This window comes from Miniopterus natalensis, chromosome 1 (genome assembly GCF_054644295.1).
Source record: "Miniopterus natalensis isolate mMinNat1 chromosome 1, mMinNat1.hap1, whole genome shotgun sequence".
Taxonomy (NCBI): domain Eukaryota; kingdom Metazoa; phylum Chordata; class Mammalia; order Chiroptera; family Miniopteridae; genus Miniopterus; species Miniopterus natalensis.
The window spans coordinates 152,379,256-152,390,309 of NC_142081.1; the positions used below are offsets into that span (position 1 = coordinate 152,379,256).

An 11,054-nucleotide genomic window follows, 5' to 3' on the forward strand; every position below is an offset into this window, starting at 1 on the left:
AGAAAGTTCTGCTGCTACTTATGATTTTTATCCCCTGTCTAGAACTTAAAAACAAACAAACAAAAAATCTTCAGTGTTATTCTTTGAGTTAACTGCAAGGGAGATAAGATAAAATGAGATGGTGGGGGTGTTGAGGGGAAAGATATATACATTTTAAAAGACCAGCAAGATCACATAATATTTTCATAATTTTATTTTCCCAATTTGCTAAACTGCTGTATCCACACTAGCATCTTCCTTAATTTTCAGTGTTTCATGACTATGTCTTATCTCTCCTACCATAGTTAAGTAAGCAACATCATAGTGGTTACTATACATCAGTCACTGTGCTAATAAGCATTTTATATCACTATCTCATTTCATCTTCACACCAACCCTGTGCCATAAGTACTACTTTTAGCCTCATTTTCAGATAAAGCAATGCTAAGAGAGATTAACAAGCATACCTAAGGTCACACAGCCAGAAGGAGCCAGAGCCAGGCTATGAATCATAAGCCCGATGCCAATGTACACACTCTTACTCAGTAGACTACAATGCCACCCAGGTAGATTTACATGTCATCTACAGGAGCAAAACCACAAAAAATACTTGCAGAATGACTAAACTATAGTCAGTATACAAGATGTCCTGGAAACCTGAAAATAAAGTTTGCCTCTAAAAGTGAAACTAGTCAGAATTAGGAGCTAATGGATGAGATTAGGCAGCAGTACCATTAAGCCATCCCCTTAACCAGCCAAGTACATGTCTAAAAATATGGTATCAAGAAGCTATGATTGTATGTCTACACAAAACTCTATAAACAGCCCTGGCCAGGTGTGGCTCAGTTGGTTGGGGCGTTGTCCTATACACCAAAAGGTCTCAGGTTCGATCACCAGTCAGGGCACATGCAGGAGGTGACCAGTCGATGTGTCTCTCACATCGATTTTTCTTTCTCTGTCTGTCTCCCTTCCTCTCTCTCTAAAAGTCAATAAGAAAAATAAATCTATAAGCAATGCTCACAGCAGCTTTATTCATACTAAACAAAAATGTCCAGCACTACCACCTTCACTATCCCTAAGTACAGTTGTTGTTCATTATTTGCAATTTCATACTTGTGAATTTGCCTACTCACTAAAATTTCTTTGTAACCCCAAAATCAAGGCCTGGAGTATTTTTGCAATCATTCCCAGACATGTGCAAAGAGGTGAAAAATTTGAAATCACCCTATGCACATGTTCCCAGCTGAAGTCAAAGAAGAAGATGCCCTGCCTTCTTGTTTCAACTCTCAAAAGTGGTCTTTTCACCCTAGCTGGTTTGGTTCAGTGGTTAGAGCATCGGCCTGCAAAATGAAGGGTTGCAGATTCAATTCCAGTCAAGCGCACGTACCTGAGTTGCAGGCTTAATCCCCAGCCCCAGTCAGGGGGCAGGCCAAGGCAACCAATCAATATGTCTCTCTCACATTGATATTTCTCTCTCTATCTCTCCCCCTCCCTTCCACTCTCTCTCAAAAATCAATGAAAAAAATATCCTCCAGTGAGGATTAACAAAAAAAAGAAAAAAGGTCTCTTCACAGTCTATTTAGTGCCATATTTATCATATTTTTATATTTTTGTTGGTAATTTTGCTATTTAAAATGCCGCCTAAGCATAGAACTTAAATACTACAATTAGTCACTAAATTCACCTAGCCACTTGCCTTGCTTAGATTCCATGATTAATTAAGCAACCTTAAATAACTTGTTTCTAAAGCAGATCCTACTACGCAGAAAGAACACCATGACCAGCTGGCCAAAGTATCCCAGGCCTGTTGGCATTTCTACTTCTCATTATTAATTCAGCATCCTGGATCTATCAGCTTCTCATAAATTTGTTTAGCATGAGTCAGTCCTTGAGGATCGGCTACACTCTTGAGTGCTTTAGACAACTGCAAGCTTGTGTAAGCAGCCTAAAGTATGGCCTCATCTTTAATTGACTAATAGGGACCATTTGTGAAAAAAGACAAATAGGACTATTGTTCAAAATCCTTCCCACCTGAGTTACAGTAATGGAATCTTCAAGCAGTGAATAAAAATTACTAAAAGAAGTAACTAAATGGCAACCACAAATAAGCTGTATTCCTATGAATGGATTATCAACCCTAAAAAGAAATCTGATCTAGGTCATCATGATACTTTGCCAAAACTACAGCAGGAGGTACGAAAATCATCAAGCTTTCAGAGGTTCAGTGCATTGAAGAGAAACCAGCCATTAATACAGCTTTCACCTAAAAGTACACTTTGGTGGCACCCCCCATATCTGGTGGGTAATGGTGTCCATGAATTAAAGATCCAGTTTAAGCAATGTTCTTCATCACTTGGTATTTGCTATCCTGGTTCCTTCCAGTCATTTTTTTCTCATTCACTGTCTCTCCCTTGCTTCTAGAAGAGTAGAATCTTTTATCATGAAAGGTACTGCAGAAAAATAAAGAACTACAGTCTGGCTCAGCACTTACACCAGCCACCTCAGCTGCCCCAGGCCAACTCAGTCCCAGCTCTTCCATTTCCTACCTCTTATTTTCCCATCACAAAACAAGAGGAAGAAAGATGGATATTTTGTTCCCTCAGTATCATACCTGGTACTTTTCCTAGTCCTTCCCCTCATCTACTTTTGGTAAAAGATCAAGATAATCTTAGCAGGGCTTAAGGGTCAAAAGTACTAAAGTTCAAGCCCTAAATTAACCACATGCTAGCTGTGAAACCCTGGGGAAAATATTTTACCACTCTCAGTATGCTTCCTGTCTCTAAAGAGGGGAAAAGAGACAGAATTGTGAGGACTAATGACACAATGCATGTAAAGAGGGCTTAACATGGTACCTGGCATAAATGACCAATAAATGTCAGCTGCTGCAGTCACTGTTACTCCTACTTCGAGTGCTCTTCTCTGAGACATCAGCATAAAGGATAATTTCCAGAAGAGGGTGGGGATGGGGGTGGCGATGGGGTGTGTGACACCTTTCTTCTGTGGTTAACATTAGCTATGTTTTGCCAAACCTGCACTACCACCATCTGCCATAACTTTCATAAAGGGGATTCGAGATTGTGAGGAGAAAGGTTTTTTGCATGTTTTTTCTTTTAAATTCTGGGGAGAACAATGGGGTAGATAAATCTCTTTGTATCAGTTCTAGCGAGATTAGTACAAACGACAAGCTGCAATTTCTAAACTTTGTCTTATGAATCAAACTATGCACACAGCAGTCTAACAACTGATTTTTATTCATTTGTTTGAAAGTTACTGAAACCTATGTAACACTCAGGCAGGACTTCTAATCCCATTTATAATAGGGATAAGCTTCCTTTCAAATAAGCTTAGAAGCCCTTACCTGAACGGTGTATGGGGAAAGGAGGGTCTTTTTCAACAGCAGGAAAAGGCAATGTTCAAGGCTTCAGTGCTCTGAAGGCACTCCTCAAATCCAAGCTTTAAATAAATTTGGAGCCAAAACTCAATGCACAATTAAATTCAGTAACAGAGAAGATTCATTCTAATTACATGCTGTATTGTCAAAAATTTAACTACCATAGACAGAAATGGGAAAGAAGTTTTCAACAATGGGAATCCACTGCTCACTGTTTTCTCTTTCTCCTTCAGCTGTACTTTGGTCCTCTGACCCTTGGAGCCAACCCGGGAAACATTCCAACACCTCCCCTAATGATCTCCATACAGGTAGAACCTTCTTCACTACCTGGTGCTGGGATTCATGAAACTAGAAGAATGATCTCTCCACCATCTGCATAACTGCAGGCTGTCTTTGAAAGACACTTGACCAGACTGGCAAGATTTGAAAAGTCTGACAGTGCCAAGTCAAGGATACCGAGCAACCAGGACTCTTCCACCCCGCTGGTGGGAGTATAACTTGGCATTGACCACTTCGGGAATAACAAGTGGATATTACCTAGTGAAGATGAACATGTGAGTACCTTGCAGCACAGTAGTTTTACTCCTAGGCATATGACCAGCACTGTCTAATTTATCAAGTATCTACAATGCTGCACTATGCTGAGAACAGAAGATAGAAAAACAGGAAAAACTGGGAAACTGAGAACTTTCTGTGATGATGCAAACGTTACATATGTGCACTTTCCAATAAGGTAGTCAATAGCCACACATGGCTCCTAAGTACTTGATATGTGGCTAATGCAATCGATGAACTGAAATTTTAATTTTATCTATTTTAATTAATTTTATGTATGGCTAGTGGCTATCTTACTGTACAATGCGGTAAGAAACTCAAGAACATATGCCCCGATATATATATATATATATATATATATATATATATATATATATATATATATATATATGTATATACACACACACACACACACACACACAAGAATACTCATTTCAGGATTGCTTGAAATACATTAAACAAAAAACAATCCATAATAAAATGAATAAACTGTAGCTCATGCATAGAATACTGTACAACAGTGAAAAACAAATGAATTCTATCTATAAGCATCAGTGTAGCTAAATCTTAAAAACAGTGTTGGGGGAAAAGCCACAGAAGAATTCAGACTATGATGCATTTTTAAAAGTCTAAACACAAGTATAACAAGTATTTGGAGATAAAAACATTAGTGATGGTAAAGCTATGAAAAAAAGAAGAAGAAAAAAAAAACATCAATACAAAATAGAGGGGGCAGTAGAGATGGAGGGCACAATCTGGAAGGAGCACAAAGAGAGTTTCAATCACATAGCTCATGTCCTGCTTTTGTCCTTTTATTGTTCTTTCTTAGCTCATATATTACATAAAATATTTTATGCTTATAAATACTTCACAATGAAAGAAAAAGAAAGCACAGGATCACTGCTTCATAGATCTCATCCACCAATTCCCTGTCCATGCTCACACTAAGAGCTTCCCCACGGAGGGGACCAGGTTTTACTCCCCTTTCTATCTCCAGTTTTCAGCATAGTGCAGGAGCACAGTAGATGCTTAGTAAGTGCCTAATGAACTGAACCCATGTCTGAGAAAACCAGAACTCCCACAATCTAAATTTGTTGACAGTTTTGTTCCTATGCAGTGACAAAAAACAATTCCCCCCATTCTAAAATGCACTCTCCCCTCACCACATTTTAGCAGATCTGAAAGTAGAATGCCTTTTACAGTCAAAGCTGTCATTAAATAGGGGTGTTTCTTGGGGCTAGAATTGAGGAATGTAAGCTCCAGAAAGGAAGGACTGAGCCTCTTTTGTTCATTATTCTTAGAGACTAGAATAGTGTCTGGAACATAGTAAGGGCTCAATAAATAGCTGTTGAATAAAGAAAAAGTAATATCTACTATTACTGCAAGCCTACTGTGCATCTGAGTCTGTGCTAAAAACTTTACACAGATTATTTAATTTGCCCTTTACAATAACCTCAAGGCTTAGCAAGGTTAGGTCACTCGCCCAAGAACATGTAAATAAGTAGCTGAAATGAAAACTAAGTGGCCAAGGCAGGATTCCAACTTATAGGTAACCAGAACCTATGCTAGCCAGAGACAGGAAGGGTGAGTGAAGCAACCTCAACAGAGTTAGCCAGACTTTTCCTCCATGTCCACCCTGACTTACAATAAAACTAGTTCACTTACTGGTTCCCACACAAAAGCACATGTCCTTGACACTAGCAAGTTCTATTTCTAAATGTAGAACATGTCTAAAAGGGGCAGAGGTATATCATCAAAGAGATCACCTTATTAAGGAGATCTTAAAAGTCCATTTAATCTAACCTTTAGGCAAGAGACTTACATTCCTAACCTCATTTTAATGGCAGCTGAGGACTTCTGAGGACAAGTAACCTCGGTCCTCTGAGAAGTAAGTGGTTAAAGAAGAGACTGAAAACTAGGTCTCCGACCTCCTGGGCTCACCCAGTTCTCCTCTCTACATCACAGCAAAAGAAAGTCATTAAGGATTTGTTAAGGTCCCTCTCTAGGCAGCTGTACTAACCTGAGTTCTTTATATAGATTATCTTGTTGAATCCTCTTATCAATTCTGTAAGTTAGATATTATCTCCAAGATGTACAAGATGAGGAAACTGAGGTTCAGAGAAATTAAGTAACTCACCACAGGTCACACACTTGGCATTTGGACTAGGAGCCAGAATGGTTACCCCTCACCCCGCAGATCTGCAAGTTAAAGGAAAAAAAAACATCAGTACAGAACTCTACAAAGTACATTCATGTTATTGAAAACAAATATTCCCCAAACATTGTATCTCAAGACTGGAGTTTGGTTAAATACCAACAATAACCTGTAACCAACTGTGAAGATATCATCTCTAAAAGTGAACTAGAGACATAGATAGCACCTTTAAAAATTCCTGGCATTTGTAGCAGATACTAAAGTAAAAATGAAATTATTTTTAAATCTCCCATTTAGGTTAAAAAGAGAAAATTTTGAAAATATGATTAAATTTTGTCTATTTTCCTCCATGTTTTCCATGTACCACACACATTATAGCTTATTTTGAAGACTTTCTGGTATCTGTTCTTCCTTCCAACACCACATCCTGTTTCATACAAAACAAGATGAAACTGACTGGCACCTTCAGTCTCTCAAAAGAAAAAGTCCTATGTAATTTTAAGATATTATCATCATAACTTTATTTCTATCTTATGTAGAAAATCCCATTCACTTTGGAGAATATTACTTTTATTTCTTAAACTGATGCAAAACTATCTTGTATCTCCAGTAGGGGTGCAACTCTGTGTATTAAGATTTTTTTTAATCATTATGCAAATCTTAAGAAATCTGTTACTCAGAATGAAATGCCATAACCAATGATTCCAACCACACCATTTGGAACATTTTAGATTGTTTTTTAAAAAAATAAAAACCCAACTGCGTACTAAATAAAAAACTGCATGTTAATCAATTGTTTCTTTTTTTTTTTTCATGCCAAAAGAGTAGTTTTTCCAAAGAGATTTCCAACTTTCCTCCTTGATTTCTGAACACTTTCTCCAGAAGGTTCCTAGGTCAATGTGGTCAAACAATGATATGCAATTAATCTATTTTGCTTCAAGTCGGGATTAAATATATTACTCCCCTTTTCTTATGTATAACGCCATTCCCCTTCTCCCAGGGTAAAGTACAAAAAGAGAGTGGCCCAGGAATCTGCCTACTAAAACAAGATCCCTTTCTATCCAGCCACTTCATTTAAAAAAGACTGTTAATCTCATCTTATTTCATTTTTCTTTCTCCTCAGTCCGGAGTTAAAAATCAGCTCACTTGATATTATCAAATCATCAAATGAAAGGTTCCAGAGATAGCTTCCTATTTGTGGAAAGCGCCAGAAGACACACAAAAATGGAAGAGCTCTTGAATTGTCTTTCCTAAAGCATTCCGTGTGTAACGAATGCAAGCAAAACCCTGCAAGGCTTCGCTCTGAATTGAAGGCACTTCCTAATGCGGCTGATTTAAAAGCTAAAGCAACATGTCATCAGAAAACAGCCCGAAACAGCGAGCTGCTAAAGCAAAGTTCAAATACGTATTCCTCGGGGCCCTCCGCGCACACAGCCCAGATCCACGCACAGCTGCTCCACGCGCCCGTGCTGTCTCTGCCACACTCCCCGGCTCATCTGTTTCAGGGTCACACTCGCCCTTCGTCCCGGTTTTCCCACGCCACACATTCACGAATGACTCAAAGTGCCACGTACCCCAGACCTGCCAGCTCCTGGCACCCCCGCACCCGTCTGCGTCCTTACCTGCACACACACGGACACACCTCGCGCGCGCACGTGTCGGTCCGCACGCGCGCGCACACACACACACACACACACCCTCGCCCCGGCTCCGCCCAGGAGGACTCGGGCCACACGAGCCCGGCACGGCCTCCGCGCGGTGGGTGGTGCCGGGCGCCGCTGCCCCGCGGGCGCTGTCACCCCGGATGCCGAGCCCTGCGTCCTCCGCGCAAAGTCCTCGCGGCCGCCGGGGTTCCCTCAAACGCCGAGGCCTCGCCCGCTCCCATCTCGCCAGGCGGCGTCCGCGCCCCTCGCCGCCGCGGCGCCTCCCGAGCCCCGGAATTTAAATAGGGACGGGCGCGGAGAAAGGGGTGGATCCCCTTTTTGACTTTCCGCGTCGCAATTCCTCCCGGACTGCGAACAGCCGAGTCGGGGTTGGGGGCGCTCCCAGTTTTAACGCAGCTTCCGGCCTTCCCGGGCGCGGGGGCTATTTTGATCCGAAGGAGAGCCCGAGAGCGCCAGGGAGGCGCGGCCGAGGGGCGCCCCGCGGGCACTGCAGACGCCCAGCCCCGACCTCCCCGCGCGCGCATCCCCAGGTCGTTGAGGGAAGCGCCCCGCAGCCGCAGCTGCGCTCCCGGAGCCGCGCGCTGACATACGTGCCCCGCGGAACGCGGCGGCCGCGCGGCTGCAGCCCCGCGGTGCCCTCCTCCCTGGAACCCCGGCTCCCGCCCCGCGCACCTTGGCGGGGCGCCGAACCGCCGCTCGGGGTTGCGACTGTGACAGTCCCTCCGGCCGGACTCAGGCTTTCTCCGTTTTCGGCGTCACAATAATAAGGAAGTTTCCCCGCAAGCCTGCGGGTGGCGGAATGCGCCGGGTGAATGACTTCCCATCCGACCAATGAGCGCCCTTCTGGGGCAGGCCGCCACCAATGGTGGCCGCGGCGGAGCCGAGGACCCGGCGGCGAGTCCGCGGGCGGGAGGCGGGGAGAGGCCCACCCCGGGGGAGGCGGGGGCCGTCTGAAGTGACAGGACCCGCCGCCAGCCGAGCGGACCGCGGCGCCGGCGAGCGTCGGCCGGGATCCGATTGCAGGACACAGAACCTTGGCGCGGGAATAGAATCGCTTTTCGCTGGCGGGGGAGCGAGCGGGGCGGGTCAGCGGTGGTGTTTTTAGGGTCTGGGGTCCGAGTCTTATTTCTGCAGAGGTGACCACAAGCCTGGGGCGGGGGGGGGGGGGCGGGGGGAGCTAACGGATAGCAGTTGGGGGGTAGTTAGTAAGCGTTTTGTGCCACGATGCAGCGGCCTCCTGTTTCACTCGCCCTGGATGGGCTGGAGGGAGCGCGGCGCCGAAACGCGGAGCTGAGCGGCGGGAGAGGCAGGGGGAGTTGGCGGCGGCGCGGGAGCTGCCACCGCCCTCGGGAGGGCTGAGGCCGAGGAGGGGAGCGATGCTGCAGGAGCGAGGAGCGCTCGGGGGGAGCCTGGCGGGCGGCAGCTGGGGCGCGTGAAAAGAAGTCACTGAGTAGAGCTGAAATCTTAATATCTGAAAGATACCATGTAGCCAAAAATCCACAAATGGATATAGAAGTTGATCCTTCCAAACGCTGAATTTCAGAGCGTGCCTCTCCTCCTGAAAGCAAGGTCAGAATGCTTCTCAGAGTTCCCCTGGGCCTTGTCTGACCCACAGAAACCCTTCTGAGAAAAACTTTCTCCCAGAGGTTACCTCTTGTGTCTGCTGGCCCTCCTCAAGCCTTCCATTGGAAACAGAAGCGGAACGCGGGGCAAGCGCTCCTGTAACCCCAAGGAATGCCTTTCCTAATGGAAGAATTCCTGTAGCCTGGCGTTTGAACCCGAGCCTTTGAGGTCAGATTCTTCACAGAGATGTTCAGATCAGGTCAGGGTTGCGATCGCCTGCTCGGAGAATCTAATAGATTGGCTGAGCAGGGGAAAAAAAAAAAAAGTTTGAAGGAGTAGTGCATCCCGGGAAAGGAGCGCTGTTGGCTGGCATATGAAATCTCAGTGACCTAGGGAAACTTGTCAAATGCTCCCGAGATAAGAAAGCAAAATCTCAGTGATCAGGTAGCTAAGGTTATCTAAGAAAATAATTACAGCTTGTGAAGTTTCAATCTGCACACTGGGGACAAGATTGACACAATTCCCTTCTGCTCCGGAGGGGCGGCAGCCTCGCAAAATCTAGGTCCCTTCCAAAGACATGGGGATTCCCCAGAGGAAAGATTCATTTGACGTGAACTGTGACCCCCCATGGTCAGCTGAGGCCCACATTTCACGAGTGAGGGTCTACCAGCCATGCGCTGGCCGGGGCTCCCCACGGCTCCCCCGCGGGAAGAGCCCCGTACTGACTGCTTCTCACGCTACACTCCGCTTGTTTACCCGAGTCTACGCGGAAGGGGAACCCTCGTTTCCTCTTCGTACCGATGGATTGAGACCTGCCTCATCCAATCAGAACTACACAAATTGTACCCTCCTTTGCAGCTATACCGACCAATCAGGGACTGCACAATTTGGAGATCTCATTTGCATAAAATTGGGATTTTTTTTTTTTTTTTTTTTTTTGGGGGGGGACCTTCAGCAGAAACTTTCTATAAAAGGTGGCCTCCCCTTTGTCTCAGTGGAACACAATTTAGGTTACTACCCGAATCTGTGTCTTCCAGGCGGTGGCTCCTTTTTCTCAAGTAAATGCTTTTTACTCCATATTACATTCTAAAATACATTTTGGTTTACAGACATCATCCCAATTTAAAGATGGTATCACCAAAAAGAACTGGGGGAATAGCCAAAGAGGAGTCATAGGTAGGAAGGGGGGAACTTGGGAAGGAGAAAAATAGATTCTTTTTTCATGTTTCAAATATGAGGTTTGTAATCCATCAGCTTTTGGGTAGAGATGCCTGGCCCACGGCTCAGGTGTTTTTCAAATGAAATTTCATCCTGAAAGGGATGGCTGTCAAAGGCTCAAGCATGGAGGTGGCCTAGGAGTGATGTCTAAGTTACACACTCGGGTCCTATAAGCTTCCTTACCAAATAAACAGCCAGAACCTCGGAAGGTACTCATATATGATTAGCGAAGATATCCTCAGTACTTTCTTTTCTTAATGGAGCCAACATAAAATGGCAATTTCCTCAGCAACATGTCCTGCTCCATTTACTAAAATAGCTTTAAATGGCCCAGCACCAGCAATAGTCATAATAGCAAATACTTGAACTATTTTGAGGAGGCCATGGTTTACTTTTTATTTCCATTTCTATAGTACTGTCTTTCATCCATTTCTTTCTGACTTCCCATATGTTACCTAACAAATATACTATATGTTAACCTTATATTGTAATGCCAGGACTTATGTATACATTGGTGAGCAAAACACAG

The 11,054-nt window shown here is 44.3% G+C and overlaps 1 protein-coding gene across 2 annotated transcripts in view; it reads right to left on the reverse strand.

The window, feature by feature from the left end:
* Window positions 1–8,490, reverse strand: part of HERC3 (HECT and RLD domain containing E3 ubiquitin protein ligase 3) — a 104,717-nt gene extending 96,227 nt beyond the window's left edge. The window contains exons 1-2 of one of the 2 annotated variants that reach the window (XM_087826596.1): window positions 8,417–8,490; window positions 6,063–6,124 (exon numbers count right to left, since the gene is read on the reverse strand). The gene's annotated coding sequence lies outside the window, so the exon portion shown is untranslated. Of the gene's footprint in view, window positions 1–6,062; window positions 6,301–8,416 lie in introns of those variants that run through there. The other variant, XM_016203230.2, reaches the window with a different exon arrangement.
* Window positions 8,491–11,054: the final 2,564 nt, after the last annotated feature.